The sequence below is a fragment of the Procambarus clarkii genome, chromosome 51 (genome assembly GCF_040958095.1).
Source record: "Procambarus clarkii isolate CNS0578487 chromosome 51, FALCON_Pclarkii_2.0, whole genome shotgun sequence".
NCBI classification, from domain to species: Eukaryota; Metazoa; Arthropoda; class Malacostraca; order Decapoda; family Cambaridae; genus Procambarus; species Procambarus clarkii.
The window spans coordinates 34,248,785-34,270,441 of NC_091200.1; the positions used below are offsets into that span (position 1 = coordinate 34,248,785).

The 21,657-nt window shown below is 41.5% G+C and overlaps 1 long non-coding RNA gene across 1 annotated transcript; it reads right to left on the reverse strand.

Annotated features, from left to right (window-relative positions):
- Positions 1-1,327: 1,327 nt before the first annotated feature.
- LOC138351867 (uncharacterized) lies at positions 1,328-6,820 on the reverse strand. Its single transcript, XR_011222639.1, has 3 exons — positions 6,748-6,820; positions 6,326-6,490; positions 1,328-1,375 (listed from the first exon to the last, which is right to left on the reverse strand). It is a non-coding gene; the product is annotated as an uncharacterized lncRNA (long non-coding RNA).
- Between the last annotated feature and the right edge of the window lie 14,837 nt (positions 6,821-21,657).

Genomic DNA, 21,657 nt, shown 5'->3' on the forward strand with positions numbered 1-21,657 from the left:
GAAAAGGGCGGAGGTTTCCACACTGCAGTCTACACTAAGGAAACAAACATAGGAATGTGCCTAAATGCCAACAGCGACTGCCCTGACAGGTACAAGAGGAGTGTTGTTAACGCATACGTCGACCGTGCTCTCAGCCACAGCTCAGAATGGAAGCAAGTCGACGAAGAACTCTGTAGGGTAAGGCAGGTCCTAGTCAATAACGGCTTCTCCAATGGTTTCATCAAAGACATCATAAGAAGGAAAGTGAAAAGCCATGCAACCTCCGAAGAGACAACTAACACAACACCTATACCCCCTATTAGACTATTTTACAGGAACTTCTTTTCCACAGCTCATAAAACGGAGGAAAGGGTCCTGAAAGATATTGTTAATAGAAACGTTATCCCTACAGACAAAAATCAGAGGATACAACTGACGATTTACTATAAAACCAGAAAAACGGCCAGCCTACTCATGAGAAACTCTCCAGACACAAAACAGAACGCTTTAAAAGAGACTAACGTCGTCTATGCCTTCAAATGCCCACTTGGGGACTGTAAGCTCCAAAAAAACCAGTATATAGGCAAGACAACAACATCTCTTTCTAGGCGTTTAACGATGCATAAGCAACAGGGCTCCATTAAGGAACATATAATCTCTTCCCATAACCAAACCATCGCCAGAGAAATCCTAGTAAACAACACAGAAATCATCGATAGATACAGCGATAGCAGGCGGCTTGACGTTTGCGAGGCACTACACATCAAGAAGTCAACACCAGCAATCAACAGCCAATTATTGCACAACTATATTCTACCCACCTGAAGACTCCGCTCCAATATAGAAGCATCAAGAAATATGGACCAATAGGCTTTCTACAAACACTTCTATTCAATACCCATTGTTTCTGTTCTGTCTTGTGTTGATACTTTTAATACCCTATTAATATCCCCTATTGTTCTGTCTTGTGTTAATGCCACATCACCCTTCCCACCTCACTCAAATGTAGATATAAAATCAGAGAAACGCAAGTTCTAATCAGTTGTGTATTTGTGAAGTCTTTGAAAATGTAATAAGTTTTACGAAACGCGCCCGTGTCGCGTCAGACTAGAAATAAAAATGAATTTTGGAGAAGTGATTTTTGATTTACCTCCAACAGTGAAGCGTAATGTACGAAAGATTGAGAAAATTCGTGTTAGAATTGTTAATCTTACTTTTTCGGTCATATTTAATAATATATATATATATATATATATATATATATATATATATATATATATATATATATATATATATATATACACATATATATGGAATTTTTTTTTAAATAATAACAAATGTGACATACCATCAAAGTTTTCAGGTAACACTTCAACAGCAGCAGCACCGGGAGACTCTGCAATTACAGAATTGGAATTGCCATTGCCAGGCAATAAATTAAGGTATATATATAGCCGACAGAGTGTATCGTGATCCAGCCTGTACTCCTCTTGACATGCCAGAAAGTATTCTGAGGAAACTACTCCAAGCTTGTACTAAAGAGGCACCCTTCTTGAGCCCGGATGGGCACATGTATAAGCAAGTAGATGGGGTCGCCATGGGTTCTCCCCTAGGTGTCCTGTTTGCAAACTTCTACATGGGTACCATCGAGCAAAAAGTCTTAGTCGACATGAACTTGAAACCGGCCATATACTGCAGGTATGTTGACGACATTTTTACACAGGTACCTGATGTCAGACATCTGCAGGAGCTGAAGGAGGCATTTGAGCAGAGTTCCGTGCTGCGTTTCACTTACGAGACGGAAAAGGATGGGAAGCTGCCTTATATATATATATATATATATATTATATAATATATATATATATATTTATATATATATATGTGTGTGTCGTACCTAGTAGCCAGAACACACTTCTCAGCCTACTATGCAAGGCCCAATTTGCCTAATAAGCCAAGTTTTCATGAATTGTTTTTCGACTACCTAACCTAACCTAACTTTTTCGGCTACCTAACCTAACCTAACCTATAAAGATAGGTTAGGTTAGGTTAGGTAGGGTTGCTTAGGTTCGGTCAAATATCTACGTTAATTTTAACTCAAATAAAAAAAAATTGACCTCATCCATAATGAAATGGGTGGCTTTATCATTTCGTAAGAAAAAAATTAGAGAATATATATTAATTCAGGAAAACTTGGCTTATTAGGCAGATCGGGCCTTGCACAGTAGGCCGAGTACGACGTTCTGGCTACTAGGTTCAACATTATATATATATATATATATATATATATATATATATATATATATATATATATATATATATATATATATATATATATATATATATATATGTCGTACCTAGTAGCCAGAATGCACTTCTCAGCTTACTATGCAAGGCCCGATTAGCCTAATAAGCCAAGTTTTCATGAATTAATTGTTTTTCGACGACCTAACCTACCTAACCTAACCTAACCTAACTTTTTCGGCTACCTAACCTAACCTAACCTATAAAGATAGGTTAGGTTAGGTTAGGTAGGGTTGGTTAGGTTCGGTCATATATCTACGTTAATTTTAACTAAAATAACAAAAAATTGACCTCATACATAATGAAACGGGTAGCTTTATCTTTTCATAAGAAAAAAAATAGAGAAAATATATTAATTCAGGAAAACTTGGCTTATTAGGCAAATTTGGCCTTGCATAGTAGGCTGACAAGTGCGTTCTGGCTACTAGGTACGACATATATATATATATATATATATATATATATATATATATATATGTCGTATCTAGTAGCCAGAACGCACTTCTCAGCCTACTATGCAAGGCTCGATTTGCCTAATAAGCCAAGTTTTCCTGAATTAATATATTTTCTCTAATTTTTTTCTTATGAAATGATAAAGCTACCCATTTCATTATGTATGAGGTCAATTTTCTTTTAGTGGAGTTAAAATTAACGTAGATATATGACCGAACCTAACCAACCCTACCTAACCTAACCTAACCTATCTTTATAGGTTAGGTTAGGTTAGGTAGCCGAAAAAGTTAGGTTAGGTTAGGTTAGGTAGGTTAGGTAGTCGAAAAACAATTAATTCATGAAAACTTGGCTTATTTGGCAAATTGGGCCTTGCATAGTAGGCTGAGAAGTGCGTTCTGGCTACTAGGTACGACATATATATATATATATATATATATATATATATATATATATATATATATATATATATATATATATATATATATATAGCTGTGACATTCATCAATGTTTCCCATTGTTGTGTTTTTCAAGAGATCCATAACCTTTAAGCACCTTTTTGCATTATTATTTTTGTATCAACCCATGTATATCCTATATATATATATATATATATATATATATATATATATATATATATATATATATATATATATATATATATATATATATATATATATATATATATATATATATATATATATATATATATATATATATATAGATAGCTAGCCAGAATGGAGTACTTGGCCCTACTATGCAAGGCCCGATTTGCCTAATAAGCCAAGTTTTCCAGAATTTCAATATTTTTTCAAATGTTTTTCTTGTGAAATGATAAAGTTATTCATTTCATTATGTATGAGCTAAATTTATTTAAATTTGAGTTAAAATTAATGTAGATATATGATCGAACCTAACTAAGCCTAGGTCAAGCTCACTCCATCCAAGATTCCCAACCTTGTTGAAGCGTTTTCAGGGTCTTCAGATGATGATATTGAGGCTGACGAACCTGAAAATGACGTGCTATAGGAGCCGGTCGGCCGAGTGGACAGCACGCTGGACTTGTGATCCTGTGGTCCCGGGTTCGATCCCAGGCGCCGGCGAGAAACAATGGGCAGAGTTTCTTTCACCATATGCCCCTGTTACCTAGCAGTAAAATAGGTACCTGGGTGTTAGTCAGCTGTCACGGGCTGCTTCCTGGGAGGTGGAGACCTGGTCGAGGACCGGGCCGCGGGGACACTAAAGCCCCGAAATCCTCTCAAGATAACCTCAAGATAAGAAGCATACCTAACCTAACCTAACTTATCTTAAACTAACATAACTAAATCAATAATTTATGTTCTTAATATAATATAATAATAATATTAAAAAAAAAAGGAAAATTTATTGAAAATAAAAAGTCACTTGGCCTATTAGGCCAATCGGTACTTGCATAGTAGGCCAAGAAGTGCGTTCTGACTACTAGGTACGACATATATATAATATATATATACATATATATGTATATATATATATATATATATATATATATATATATATATATATATATATATATATATATATATATATATATATATATATATATATATATATATATATATATATACACACACACACACACACACACATACTGCTGCGTGCTGTCCTAAGTCCAGCGTGCTGTCCACTCGGCCGCAGAGGTGACAGCAGAGGAGGTAATGAAACAGTTGACAACTCTAGATGTAACTAAAGCAGTTGGACCAGACAAAGTATCACCGTGGATACTAAAAGAAGCAGCACAGGCCCTCAGCATGCCTCTGGCAATGATCTTTAATGAGTCACTTATGTCAGGAGAATTGCCCAGTTGCTGGAAGAAGGCAAATGTCGTGCCGATCTTCAAGAAAGGAGATAGGGAGGAGGCACTTAACTACAGACCTGTATCACTGACAAGCATCCCCTGTAAAATACTGGAAAGAATAATTAGGCTACGACTGGTTGCACACCTGGAGAACATTAGGTTTGTGAACAAACATCAACATGGGTTCTGGACAGGGAAATCGTGCCTAACAAACCTTCTGGAATTCTATGATAAAATAACGAGGATAAGACAGGACAGAGATGGTTGGGCAGACTGCATATTTCTGGACTGCCATAAAGCCTTTGATACAGTACCGCACATGAGACTGCTGTTCAAGCTCGAGAGGCAGGCGGGGGCGGGGGGAAAGGTCCTAGAATGGATAAGGAACTACCTAACAGGAAGGAGCCAAAGAGTTACGGTAAGGGGCGAGAAGTCGGACTGGCGAACAGTAACAAGTGGAGTACCACAAGGATCGGTGCTGGGACCAATTCTATTTCTTGTATATGTTAACGACATGTTTATATGCGTAGAGTCCTACATGTCGATGTTTGCGGATGATGCAAAGTTGATGAGAAGAGTTGTAACAGATGAGGATTGCAGGATCCTCCAAGAGGACCTGAACAGATTGCAGAGATGGTCAGAGAAATGGCTACTAGAATTCAACACGAGCAAATGTAAAGTTATGGAAATGGGACTAGGAGATAGGAGACCAAAGGGACAGTACCCCCATGAAGGGGAACAGCCTACCTGTAATGACGCGTGAAAGAGACCTGGGGGTGGACGTAACACCTAATCTATCTCCTGAGGCACATATTAATAGGATAACGACAGCAGCGTACTCTACACTGGCAAAAGTTAGAACATCATTCAGAAACCTAAGTAAGGAGGCATTTAGGGCGCTTTACACTGCCTACGTAAGACCAGTCTAAGAGTATGCCGCCTCATCATGGAGTCCCCATCTGAAGAAGCATATAATGAAACTGGAAAAGGTTCAGAGGTTTGCAACGAGACTCGTCCCAGAGCTACGAGGGATGGGGTATGAAGAGCGCCTGAGGGAACTGTGCCTTACGACACTAGAAAGAAGAAGGGAGAGGGGGGACATGATAGGAACGTATAAGATACTCAGAGGAATTGACAGAGTGGACATAGACGAAATGTTCACACGAAATAGTAACAGAACGAGAGGACATGGATGGAAGCTTGAAACTCAGATGAGTCACAGAGATGTTAGGAAGTTTTCTTTTAGCGTGAGAGTAGTGGGGAAATGGAATGCACTTCAGGAACAGGTTGTGGAAGCAAATACTATTCATAATTTTAAAACCAGGTATGATAGGGAAATGGGACAGGAGTCATTGCTGTAAACAACCGATGCTCGAAAGGCGGGATCCAAGAGGCAATGCTCGATCCTGCAGACACAACTAGGTGAGTACAACTAGGTGAGTACACACACACACACACACACACACACACACACACACTGTACAGTATTTGCAACTTAGTCCTTGGTTACTATGGCAATGCATTTATATTTGTATCTCTCTAAAATATTTAGATAACATACCATTGATATTTTGGGGTATAACGTCTACAACAGAAACTGGAGGCTTCATTACTTCATGACTGCAAGGGAAAGGATTTGATGGTGTGTCTAGTAATAGAAAAACAAATGTAAAAAATATATTACTATAACAAGTTATTTATAATTACATTTAAGAGCAGTTAGTGATTATATTTAACTGTTGACAATAATACTAATACCTAAAGCTCTGCTTTTTCTAGACGAAGTGCCAGTGTACATAATTGTCCGCCTTTTTGGGTTGTTATTTTGGGAATCATAAATTGCTCGAAGCCTTGTTATCTCCTCTTCAATCTCCTTCAATTTCTTTTGGTGTTGTAAATCTTGCACACTTTTATGCAACTCATCTGAACATAGATAAAGAACACAAAGTGTTCTATGTAAAGCTGGAAAATGATATTATCCAACACAAATACGTGAAGTGTGTGAAAGCTGTATTTTAAATGCAGATGACATAAATTGCTCATTTCACAATATATGTTGGTAATCTTTACAACAATATGAAAGGGAGTAAAATATTTCCTTTAAATAAAATTAAATTAATCAATTATATGTTATTTATTTCCATATTAAACATTGTGAATAAAAATATAAGTGAGCTTACCATGTACAACAGGTATATGTTTTTTCTTTTCTGATCTCTTGATATTTGCCTGAGCCTGGCTTTCCGGCTGAGCGTTACGTTTGACATAAAAAAGCCTATAGCCACACTTGCAGACATGTTGATTAATGTTCACGATAATATTACATGAGGGACATAATCGCTGTAAAGCGTTTCTCAGGACTGAAAAATAAAGATAATTTGGGTTATGATAAACTGTGCAGTACAGTATAATTACATTATAATGTAGAACTACCTAAGCTCACCAGAAGTCATACACAATATGGGAAATCATTCATATTTGAATGATCAAATAAATGAGCAAATGATGAATGAATGATTTGAATGAGCAAATCATTCAACACAAAAGACCACATGGATAGTGAAATCTGGATCCAAAATTATAATTTATATAGATGTGACAGAGTAATAAGGTCAGGTGGAAGAGTAGGTCTGTATATTAAAGAGGAACTGGCATGAACAGTGCTCCTGAACTCAACTAATGAGGTGGTAGAGGTACTTGGAATCAGGGTTGAAAATATAAATCTAATTATTATTTTAATATACAAACTGCAAGATGCAACAGTTGAGAAATTAACTGAGCAAATCCACAAAATAGAGAATATCCTTGATAACTTAACAAACCCAGTACCAGATATTATCTTCTTTGCAGACTTCAATCTGCCCATTTTAAAATGGAGAATAGTAAAAATAACATTATAGCAGGAAATCAACCTGGAAATAACAAACTACAGGTCAGAGAACTACTGAGATTCTGTGACAAATTCTCGCCCAGTCAGCAGATTACAGAACCAACTAGGAACGAAAACACGCTGGACCTGATATTTACAAACAATGATGAGCTAATCAGCGACATTACTGTCTCAAACACTTGGTGGGCCTCGTAGCCTGGTGGATAGCGCACAGGACTCGTAATTCTGTGGCGCGGGTTCGATTCCCGCACGAGGCAGAAACAAATGGGCAAAGTTTCTTTCACCCTGAATGCCCCTGTTACCTAGCAGTAAATAGGTACCTGGGAGTTAGTCAGTTGTCACGGGCTGCTTCCTGGGGGTGGAGGCCTGGTCGAGGACCGGGCCGCGGGGACACTAAAGCCCCGAAATCATCTCAAGATAACACTACGTACTCGGACAACATTGAAGTGAAAACTAACATTAATAATGGTAGTAGGCCTAAGAGAAACAACAAGTGAGAAGGGTTATTCAATAAATCCAATTTTAATAATAATAATAAAAGGATAGACTGGGCAAAAATAAATGGGGAACTTACAAACGTTCAATGGGAATGTGTTCTAAGTAATAAACATCATACACAAAGAATAGAAAAACAGACTTCTGAAGCCTATGAAGTCTGTCTGAAACATGTTCCTTTGAGGAAAGCCAGAAAGAGGTCCAACGTAGAAAGAAAACGCAGGCGACACTACAAAAAAAGACAAAAAAACAACGGAAATGATTAAGCAGACAACTTTTCATACAAAGAAGGAATAATTTAAACAGGGAGATTGTAGAAATAAACCAGAGACTGAAGCATTCATATCAGATTGAAGAGAGGCAACTAGACAAAAAAGCAATTCAAGAAATAAAGGAAAACTCAAAATATTTCTTCATTTATGCTAAATCATAAGAAAATATCAATGCCAATATTGGACCTATTTGTATTAGTGAAGGTTCATACATTGAGGATGACAAATTTCTAATTTGTCATAACACTAATTTTACAATTAGTGAAATCCTAAAAAAGCTGTATGAGGATATGTTTAGCACTCAGATACACAGCATGAAAGTAAAAAATCCGGACAACTTCTTTATGCATGATATCCAAACCCCTGTAAATATAACCAATATCAACACGAGCATGGAACATTTTGAAAGAGAATTTTACAATATGCCCATGCACTCAGCCCCGGGTCCAGACTCATGGAATTTAATATTTATAAAGAAATGCAAAGTGACATTAGCACAGGCACTCAGTATAGTGAGTAGGAAGAGATTGGACACGGGGAAAATACCAGATGCGCTTAAAGCAGCAGACATAGCCCCTCTACACAAGAGAGGGAGCAAAGCACTGGCAAAGTATTATAGACCGTATTATAGACCGTATTATAGACCAATGACAGCACCTTTCAAAGCTGGAGAAATTACTGACCTGGAGAGCGTGCAGAGATCCTTTACTGCTAGAATCCACTCAGTAAAACATCTAAACTATTGGGACCGACTAAAGAGCCTAAAACTGTACTCCCTTGAGCGCAGGCGGGAGAGGTACATAATAATTTACACATGGAAAATATTAAAGGGGCTGGTCCCAACCTGCACACAGAAATAACATCACATGAGACCAGAAGACATGGCAGGATGTGCAGAATACCCCCGTTGAAAAACAGAGGTGCAACTGGTACTCTGAGAGAGAACTCTATCAACATCAGAGGTCCGAGACTGTTCAACACGCTTCCACTACACATAAGGGGCATAACTGGCCGACCCCTCACAGTGTTCAAGAGAGAACTGGATAAGCACCTCCAAAGGATACCTGATCAACCAGGCTGTGACTCGTACGTCAGGCTGCGAGCAGCCGCGTCCAACAGCCTGGTTGATCAGTCCGGCAACCAGGAGGCCTGGTCGACGACCGGGTCGCGGGGACGCTAAGCCCCGGAAGCACCTCAAGGTAACCTCAAGGTAAGGTGACCAGTTGCACTAACGTCCCACATAATAAAAGTATTTGAGATATTGATCAGGAGTCAGGTCATTACTTTCATGGAAACAAATGATCTCTACAATCCAGGCGAACATGGATTTACAGCGGGAAGATCATGCCTCTCACAGCTACTTGACTATTACGACAAAATCACTGAGGCATTAGAAGAAAAAGGGAATGCAGATGTGGTATACAGTACACGGATTTCACAAACGCATTCGACAAATTTGACCATGGAGTGATAGCACACAAAATGAGGTCAATGGGAATAACTGATAAAATAGGACGCTGGATACTCAGTTTTCTGTCAAACAGAACACAAAGAGTAACAGTCAACCATATAAAATCGAGTCCAAGAACAGTTAAAAGCTCTGTACCTCAAGATACAGTCCTTGCACCATTGCTTTCCCTTATTCTCATATCAGATATAGACTCATATACAAGGCACAGCGTTGGATCATCCTTGGCAGATGACACAAAAATCAGCTTAAAAATGACCTCTGCTGAAGATATTGAAAAACTACAAGTAGATACAGTATTAATAAAGTTTACGACTGGGCAGCAGAAAATAACATGATGTTTAACAGCGACAAATTCCAGGTACTCAGATATGGTAAAAATGAGAACCTTAAACATAATACAGGGTACAAGACACAATCAAATTTGTCCATAGTAGGAAAGTAACATGTAAAGGACTTGGGAATAATAATATCTGACGAACTAAAGTTTAGGGAGCATAACCAAGCAAATATTGTGGCAGCCAGAAAAATGAGAGGATGGATTACGAGAACTTTCAAATCCAGGGATCCCATCACAATGGTTGTACTCTTCAAGTCACTTGTGTTGTCCCGTCTTGAGTACTGCTCAGTACTCACTTTCCCCTTCAGAGCAGGTGAAGATTGCTGAAATAGAGGGAATACAGAGAACATATACAGCATGCATAGACTCGATAAAGCACCTAAATTATTGGGATCGTCTCAAAGCTCTCCAAATGTACTCACTAGAAAGGAGACAAGAGAGATAACAAATAATATACACATGGAAAATACTGGAGGCCCAGGTCCCAAATCTACACTTTAAAATAACAACATACTGAAGTGAACAATATGGAAGAAAATGAAGAATATAACCAGTGAAGAGCAGGGGTGCCATAGACACAATCAGAGAGTACTGAATAAACATCAGAGGTCTGCGGTTTTTCAACATACTCCTAGCGAGCATAAGAAATATTGCCGGAACAACCGTGGACTTCTTCAAGAGAAAACTAGATAGTTTTCTCAAAGGAGTGCCGGACCAACCGGGCTGTGGTGGGTATGTGCGCCTGCAGGCCGCTCCAAGCAACAGCCTGGTGGACCCAACTCTCACAAGTCAAGCCTGGACTACTGCCAGTCTTGCTGAGTAAAAGAACTCCCAGAACCCCATCAAGCAGGTATTGATTGCTCTTTAAATACTTAGTATAAGCAAAGATATTTAATGTTTGGTGAAGGATGGAGGGTAGGCAATCCAAGAGAGGAGGTGCATACTCTAGATGAAAGCAAACTAAGTAATACTTAAATAAATATTCTAAATTGGAATTTTAGGTAATAATGTACAATCTTTGGATGACAAAACAACACATCAGAAAACGAAGATGCAATGATCTTTACGTCTGTCTGGGACAATTATCAAATTGTGTAATTAATATTTTTGTGAATCATTTGCTAATTATACTCTTAGCTAAATGGATAATATGTAGCATGAAATAATGCTTCATACACTTTTCTGTCCTGAAAATTATGATAATTTGGGCTATCATAAAGTATGCAATATGATTAAAATATACACCAAATCAAGTCGACGATCCAATCATCGGTTAGGTTAGGTTAGGTTTGGTTTGGTTAAGTTAAGTTAGGTTAGATTTGGTTAGGTTAGATTTGGTTAGGTTAGATTTGGTTAGGCTAGATTTGGTTAGGTTTGATTAGGTTAGGTTAGGTCAGCCTAACATATCATATTTATTCATTACTAACGTATTGCCAGGAAGCTTTGTGAAGCTTGTGTAGCTTGTGGTAGCTTGTGGTAATTAGACAGACCTGTAATTGGGGGGAAAGGGGGGAGCGGGGAACCTCAATATAAGCCTAATTTGTAGCTTCCTGTTCTCCGACACAATGATTTATTTTACGTCGGGCTTTCAGCACAGCCGCATAAAAAACCCTGGTTATTTATTTATTAATATACGAGAAGGTACACTGGGGGTTAAGAGAGAAAATAGGAATAATGATGATTTTACAATCTTGCCCGAAACGCTATGCATACTAGTGGCTTTAGGTATTGTATGTACTACCTCTATCTATAAATCAAACAGAATGTTTGTACTGAAACTCTGCATCTATGTATATATTTTTCCTAAATAAATTATTATTATTATTGTAAAGCCACTAGCACGCATAGCGTTCCGGGCAAAGATCCCGTACCCAGAAGCTGGGTATCTTTGGTTGCCCTGTGACTACTCTTATGACATTCCCTAACTCTTATGACATTCCCTAACAGTATTGTTAAACTAATAACAATGAACAGTAGTTCAATATTACCGGAATAATCCAACTTATGTGGCCATGTTTTTGTTGTGAAGCGCGGTCGGTCAGTTCGTATACGAGCATACCTTCTTACGAAGGTTAGTCTTAAAAATGTCTTACCATTGCTAAGAAATCTTAAGATATAATTATTTACAATAATACACTGGTTGTTTTTGTTGATTTAGGGGCGATGACATGAGTAAACTGGTTATGTTGTGATGATTTAGGGGTAACGAACTGTGGTTATTAGACTATGTTTTGTACATAAGCAAAAAACAAGATGTAATTCTTTTAATTATAACAATAATAACGACAAAAAGTTAATAATTAATGTACTTGTTAAGCAAAATTCGCAATATCTTAGTTTTCTTTAGGAAAAAAAAATAAAAGACATCTGGAAAAAGATCTGCAGACTATGTCTTACATTTTATTCCGTTATTTACACTAAAAGAACAATTAAACGTACACTATCGCCCGTGCCTGGTGCACGAGCACCAGGCACGGGCACTGGGAGCATCCCAGACACTGCCTTAATCGACTGAGATTAAGGCAGTGTTATTTTCATTCCTTTAGAACAAGGAAATCTCATTTTTAAACTGTATAATATGAGCTGCGCAATAATTTTTTGCTGATCTTCAATAAAGATCATTACTACAGATCATTACCCCACATTTCTCTTAACTAACATTAGCAAACCACCTCTTGAGTCAAGAATGATACTGTTTTAGACTACACAATGAAACTGCTATAGACAATTTTATAACTGCTGCTGATAATGTCAACTGGGAGTCCGAGTTAGGTAACATAGTGGACATCAACCTTGCAGTACAATCTTTTCTTCAAAAAACTCTTAGCCTTTATAATACCCACTGTCCTATGCTTACAAAACAAGTCACAACCAAAAGGCTTAACAATCCCTGGCTTACAAAGGGAATACATAAATCTATTAATAAAAAACATGACCTTGAGAAGAAGTATAGGTTAGGAATTGTCTCCAAAGAATTCTCAAAGAATTACTCATTATTGCTGTCTAAGATAATTAGACGAGCCAAAACTAAATACTACGAAGATAAATTTACCCAAATAAAGAGCAACATTAAACAAACTTGGAGAACAATTTCTCAAATATTGGGATCAAAGAAGTCTTTAAATAACAAACCTGACTCTCCTGTCTAATAACGATGGTCATCTTTCAGCCTCTGATTCTGCTACTGAGTTCAATAGGTTCTTCTCTTCCATTGGTTCATCCCTTGCAAATGATATTCCATCTTCCAGTACAGACATTAATGACTATCTTTCAGGTAACTATCCACAGTCTCTGTACCTAAAGCCTATTAATTCCACTGACGTCAATGAGATAATCATTTCCCTTAAAACCAAGTCTGGTGCCCTTGAGGAGATACCAACTTTAATTTACAAAAAAGCCTCCAGATCTTTAGCCCCTGCTATTGCTTTGCTCTTCAACAAGTCACTTGAACTCCAAACCTTCCCAGATATTCTAAAAAAAGCGAGAGTAACGCCTGTCCACAAATGTGGTAATCTCACAGATGTTAACAACTACAGACCTATATCTATCCTGCCAAACTTGTCAAAAATTTTTGAAAAACTAATCTATAAGCAGCTTTACTCATATCTAGCCAAACTCAATATACTTAGCCCTTGCTAATATGGCTTCAGACCCAAAAAAAGCACTAACGATGCACTTATTAGTATGCTTAACTCGATTCATACAGCTCTTGATAAAAATGAGTTCTCTGTTGGGTTGTTTGTGGACCTGCGTAAAGCTTTTGACACTGTCAACCACCAAAACCTTCTTCTTAAATTACATCATTATGGAGTCAGAGGACACTCCCTACAATACCTCAAATCCTACCTTACTGACAGGCTCCAATATGTTTCTGTGAATAATACAATTTCTCCCACCCTTTAGGGGCCTCGTAGCCTGGTGGATAGCGCGCAGGACTCGTAATTCTGTGGCGCGGGTTCGATTCCCGCACGAGGCAGAAACAAATAGGCAAAGTTTCTTTCACCCTGAATGCCCCTGTTACCTAGCAGTAAATAGGTACCTGGGAGTTAGTCAGCTGTCACGGGCTGCTTCCTGGGGGTGGAGGCCTGGTCGAGGACCGGGCCGCGGGGACACTAAAGCCCCGAAATCATCTCAAGATAACCTCAAGATAACCCTACCCATCAACATTGGTGTTCCCCAGGGCAGCATACTTGGCCCTCTCCTCTTTCTCATCTACATTAATGACCTTCCAAATGCCTCCCAACACCTCAAACCAATTCTATTTGCTGACGACACAACCTTCATTTACTCCAGTCCTGATCCCCTTGCTCTAAATGCCACAGTAAATACTGAGCTAAATAAAGTCCATCTGTGGCTAACTGCCAACAAACTCACCCTTAACATTGACAAAACCTTTTATATTCTGTTTGGCAATAAATCCTCTAATCAAATAAATCTCAAAATAAACAATACCCAAATTTGTAACAAATTAGATGGCAAATTCCTTGGCATTCTCATTGACCACAAGCTTAATTTCCAGGGACACATTCTAAACATATCAAAAAAAGTTTCAAAAACTGTGGGCATTCTTTCTAAGATCAGATATTATGTACCACGCCCTGCCCTGGTGACTCTCTATTACTCCCTTATCTATCCATATCTCAGCTATGGTATTTGTGCTTGGGGCTCTACTACCCAAAATCACTTACGTCCTCTAATTACTCAACACAAAGCTGCTATTAGGACAATATCCAATTCTGGCCCCAGACACCACTCGGTACCCCTACTTAAATCTCTGAATATGTTAGACATTAAGTCACTGCACATTCTCTCATGTGTATTATACATATATAAAACGCTAAACTATAATGCCAATCCTGATCTCAAAAGCTTCATAGAAGGTTGTATCAGAACCCATGAGCATCACACCAGAAATAAATACAGTTTTGATATTCCTAGAGTACGACTTAATCAAACTAGAAATGCTCTACAAATCAAGGAGCCCAGAATGTGGAATGACCTTCCCAACCATAGTTAAAGACTGTACCTCTCTCAACCAGTTTAAGTTAAAAGCGAAGCTATACCTAATAAATTCCCTGTAACCTACCTTACCCTTCTATTGGCAACCAATGTCTGTTTTTTTCTTTAAAGAGCGCTGTTTGTCGACATAATTGTATTTGTGCTGCTTTTTCATCTATGTTTTCATTTCTTGTTTTCATTCTACTCATTATGCTCAATTAGTATTAAGCTTGTCATTTAAGTTTATCATGCCCGAAACGCTTTGCGTAATAGTGGCTTTAGGCATTGTATGTACTAGCTATACCTATAAGTTAACAATCCTTGTAAATATTTATTGTATGTATGTACCTTACCTAAATAAAATTGTATTGTATTGTATTGTATTGTATTGTAAGAAATTCTGGAGGGCTTGTGCAAGGATTAGGATGAGTTAGCCTAGTTTTTACTGTATATCGGTTTCTAGTTGCTCAAGGGTGACAGTGGCGGGCAACACGAGAATAAATATTTGTATAAATTCCAATTTCGATCAGATCTACTTGGGGATAGTTTACAAATGTTCGCCATGAAATTTACGTTTTCTCTAATAGCCGAAGAGCTTATTTGAGAAAACAGTATGGCATTGAATCAGCGTGGTAAAACAATTGTATTATTGACACGACGAGTATAATCGACGTAGTTTTTGTTGCTGGTCGAACACATCCTTATGTGACGTTTTATACTTATGTTCTTCTAGAACATTCTATTGCGAACACATTGGTACAAAAATGAAATACGTACATCGAAAACTAATGTCAGAACAGTGACAAGAGTATACACTTTTAAATATGGCCGCTCGATCGCCGATACACTAATATCATTTGGGGAAATTTATTTTTTCATACGCCGTTTCGCGACAATTATTTATAACTGATATAAATGTTGCAAAAGAAGTTTAGGATTAAGTAACATATTACACATTAAAAAAAATGAATACATTAATACCTAAACAGTTTGTAAATACAGTGATAAATTGTGCCAAACATTACACAATATTATTTACTAAGAAGCGTATGACAACTCAAAACGGCATGATTTCAACAGGATTTTTTATAGTTGTCAAAAAACTCTGATTTTAATTATCAAGTATTTGTCACAATGTATTTTATATAATTATGAGGCAGTGGAACGACCAAATTGTTCTGTATTATAAATGCATAATGCTAAATTTCTATATACATAACAGTAAAATAATGACCACCTACATTTAAGGATAACTAGGAAATAGTAACTGGAAACTTTATTTGAACGAAAATTCAATACCAAATTTCTTAGATGTTTTTCTTAATATAAAGATCAACAGTAACGAATCTTATTCATTATGGACAAATTAACAAAAAAAAAAACATAATTTTCATTGAGGACCATGTATTAGAGCATACTTAGTCACTTATATATTAAAAGTATTGTGTTTTTTGAAACATTGGGGTTGTAAACAAACAGAACGGCCTACCCGAAAAGTCGTAACATAAGAAGTTGTACATGTTTGCTAATTTATTATTTGATAAATGATTATTACTAATTTACGACGATTATAAAGGTGTCCCATTAGTTAAATTACTGTAGTGTGACTAAATGCTACTACAAAACATATATAAATCCTGGGAAAGTCACAATGACCAGCGACATTAAAGCATAAAGAGGCTAAATAGTAAAAGGCAAGCTGTCAGGCGAACGAAAAATTCATTTCCAAATTTATTAGATGTTTTCCTAAATATAAAGATCGATGGGCTGGAATTTTCTGGATTATGGCCTAATTAAGGCAAAAATATATGTATTTTTACTTGAAGAACATATATCAGAGCATAGTCATGTGAGTTATAGAATAATAAGAGTGTGGTATTTCATTGTATAACAAGAGATAGTCCATGGAAGCGAAAATAGACGTAGTTTAAGACAAAATAACGTCCAAAAACAGCTGTAGAGTCAAACGGCAACAGTTGACGTTCTTTTTAAGAGGACATGTTGCTCCACCACCATAACCACCACCTGCGGCCACACTCCAGCACCATCACCACCACCTACTGCCACACTCCACTACCATAACCACCACCTGCAGCCATACTCCACCACAATAACACCAACTTGCTGCCACACTCCACCACTGTTACCACCACCTGCTGTCACACTCCACCACTATAACCACCATCTGCTGCCACACTCAACCACCATAACCACCACCTGCTGCCACACTCCATCACCATCTGCCACACTCCACCACCATAACCATCACATTCTGCCACACTCCACCACCATAACCACCACCTGCTGCCACAGTCCACCACCATAACCACCACCTGCCGCTACACTCCACTACCATAACTACCACCTGCTGCCACACTCCACCACCACCACTACCACCACCTGCTGCCCCACTCTACCACCATAAACACCACCTGCTGCCACATTCCACAACCACGACAGGAACCAGCCCCTCCTGCCACACTCCACCACCACCACCTCCACGACCTGCTGCCACACTCCACAACCATAACCACCACCTGCTGACACACTCCACCTCCACCACCTCAACCACCTGCTGCCACACTCCATCATTATAACCACCACCTGCTGCCAAACTCCACCACCACCACCTGCTGCCCTACTCCACCATCATAACCACCACCTGCTGCCGCACTCCACCATGATAACCACCACCTGCTGCTACACACACAACCACCATAACCACCACCTGCTGCCTCACTCCACCACCATAACAACCATCTGCTGCCACACTCCACCACCATAACCACCACCTGCTGCCACACTCCACCACCATAACCAACATCTGCTGCCACACTACACCACAATAAATAACACCTACTGCCTCACTCCACCACCATAACCACCACCTGCTGCTACACTCCACTACCATAACCACCACCTGCTGCCACACTTCACCACCACCACCTCCACGACCTGCTGCCACACTCCACAACCATAACCACCACCTGCGGCCACACTCCACCACCATAACCACCACCTGCTGCCACACTCCATCACCATAACCACCACCTGCTGCCACACTCCACTACCACCACCTGCTGCCACACTCCACCACCATAACCACCACCTGCGGCCACACTCCACCACCATAACCATCACCCACTGCCACACTCCACTACCATAACCACCACCTGCAGCCATACTCCACCACAATAACACCAACTTACTGCCACACTCCACCACTGTTACCACCACCTGCTGTCACACTCCACCACTATAACCACCACCTGCTGCCACACTCCACCACCATAACCACCACCTGCTGCCTCATTCCACCACCATAACCACCACCTGCTGCCACACTCCACCACCAAAACCACCACCTGCTGCCTCACTCCACCACCATAACCACCACCTGCTGCCGCACTCCACAACCATAACCACCATCTGCTGCCACACTCAACCACCATAACCACCACTTGCTGCCACACTCCATCACCATAACCATCACCTTCTGCCACACTCCACCACCATAACCACCACCTGCTGCCACACTCCACAACCATAACCACCACCTGCCGCTACACTCCACTACCATAACCACCACCTGCCGCTACATTCCACTACCATAACCACCACCTGCTGCCACACTCCACCACCACCACTACCACCTCCTGCTGCCACACTCCACCAACATAAACACCACCTGCTGCCACATTCCACAACCACGACAGTAACCAGCCCCTCCTGCCACACTCCACCACCACCACCTCCACGACCTGCTGCCACACTCCACAACCATAACCACCACCTGCTGCCCCACTCCACCATCATAACCACCACCTGCTGCCGCACTCCACCATCATAACCATCACCTGCTGCCACACTCAACCACCATAACCACCACCTGCTGCCACACTCCACCACCTGCTGCCACACTCCACCACCATAATCACCACGTGCTGCCACACTCCACCACCATAACCACCACCTGCTGCCACACTCCACCACCATAACCAATACCTGCTGACACACACCACCACCATAACCACCACCTGCTGCCACACTCCATTTCCTTAACCACCACCTGCTGCCACACTCCACCACCATAACCACCACCTGCCGCTACACTCCACTACCATAACCACCACCTGCTCCCACACTCCACCACCACCACTACCACCACCTGCTGCCACACTCCACCACCATAACCAATACCTGCTGCCACACACCACCACCATAACCACCACCTGCTGCCACACTCCATTTCCTTAACCACCACCTGCTGCCACACTCCACCACCATAACCACCACCTGCCGCTACACTCCACTACCATAACCACCACCTGCTGCCACATTCCACAACCACGACTGTAACCAGCCCCTCCTGCCACACTCCACCACCACCACCTCCACGACCTGCTGCCACACTCCACAACCATAACCACCACCTGCTGCCCCACTCCACCATCATAACTACCACCTGCTTCCGCACTCCACCATCATAACCATCCCCTGCTGCCACACTCAACCACCATAACCACCACCTGCTGCCACACTCCACCACCTGCTGCCACACTCCACCACCATAATCACCACGTGCTGCCACACTCCAACACTGTAACCACCACCTGCTGCTACACTCCACCACCATAACCACCACCTGCTGCCACACTCCACCACCTGCTGCCACACTCCACCACCAAAACCACTACCTGCGGTCACACTCCACCACCATAATTCCCACCTGCTGCCACACTCCACCACCGTAACCACCACCTGCTGCCACACTCCACCACCATAACCACCACCTGCTGCCACACTCCACCACTATAAACACCACCTGCTGCCACACTCCACCACCATAAACACCACCTGCTGCCACACTCGATCACCATAGCCACCACTTGCAGCCACACTCCACCACCTGCTGCCACACTCCACCACCATATCCACCACCTGCTGCCACACTTCACCACCATAACCAACATCTGCTGCCACACTTCACCACAATAACCACCACCTACTGCCACACTCCACCACCATAACCACCACCTGCTGCTACACTCCACTACCATAACCACCACCTGCTGCCACACTCCACTACCACCACCTCCACGACCTGCTGCCACACTCCACAACCATAACCACCACCTGTGGCCACACTCCACCACCATAACCACCACCTGCTGCCACACTCCATCACCATAACCACCACCTGCTGCCACACTAAACCACCACCACCACCTGCTGCCCCACTCCACCATCATAACCACCACCTGCTGCCACACTCCACCACCATAACCACCACCTGCGGCCACACTTCAGCACCATAACCACCACCTACTGCCACACTCCACTACCATAACCACCACCTGCAGCCATACTCCACCACAATAACACCAACTTGCTGCCACACTCCACCACTGTTACCACCACCTGCTGTCACACTCCACCACTATAACCACCACCTGCTGCCACACTCCACCACCATAACCACCACCTGCTGCCACATTCCGCCACCAAAACCACCACCTGCTGCCACACTCCACCACCTGCTGCCTCACTCCACCACCATAACCACCACCTGCTGCCGCACTCCACCACCATAATCACCACGTGCTGCCACACTCCACCACCATAACCACCACCTGCTGCCACACTCCACTACCATAACCAATACCTGCTGACACACACCACCACCATAACCACCACCTGCTGCCACACTCCATTTCCTTAACCACCACCTGCTGCCACACTCCACCACCATAACCACCACCTGCCGCTACACTCCACTACCATAACCACCACCTGCTGCCACACTCCACCACCACCACTACCACCACCTGCTGCTACACTCCACCACCATAACCAATACCTGCTGCCACACACCACCACCATAACCACCACCTGCTGCCACACTCCATTTCCTTAACCACCACCTGCTGCCACACTCCACCACCATAACCACCACCTGCCGCTACACTCCACTACCATAACCACCACCTGCTGCCACATTCCACAACCACGACTGTAACCAGCCCCTCCTGCCACACTCCACCACCACCACCTCCACGACCTGCTGCCACACTCCACAACCATAACCACCACCTGCTGCCCCACTCCACCATCATAACCACCACCTGCTTCCGCACTCCACCATCATAACCATCCCCTGCTGCCACACTCAACCGCCATAACCACCACCTGCTGCCACACTCCACCACCTGCTGCCACACTCCACCACCATAATCACCACGTGCTGCCACACTCCAACACTGTAACCACCACCTGCTGCTACACTCCACCACCATAACCACCACCTGCTGCCACACTCCACCACCTGCTGCCACACTCCACCACCAAAACCACTACCTGCGGTCACACTCCACCACCATAATTCCCACCTGCTGCCACACTCCACCACCGTAACCACCACCTGCTGCCACACTCCACCACCATAACCACCACCTGCTGCCACACTCCACCACTATAAACACCACCTGCTGCCACACTCCACCACCATAAACACCACCTGCTGCCACACTCGATCACCATAGCCACCACTTGCAGCCACACTCCACCACCTGCTGCTACACTCCACCACCATATCCACCACCTGCTGCCACACTTCACCACCATAAC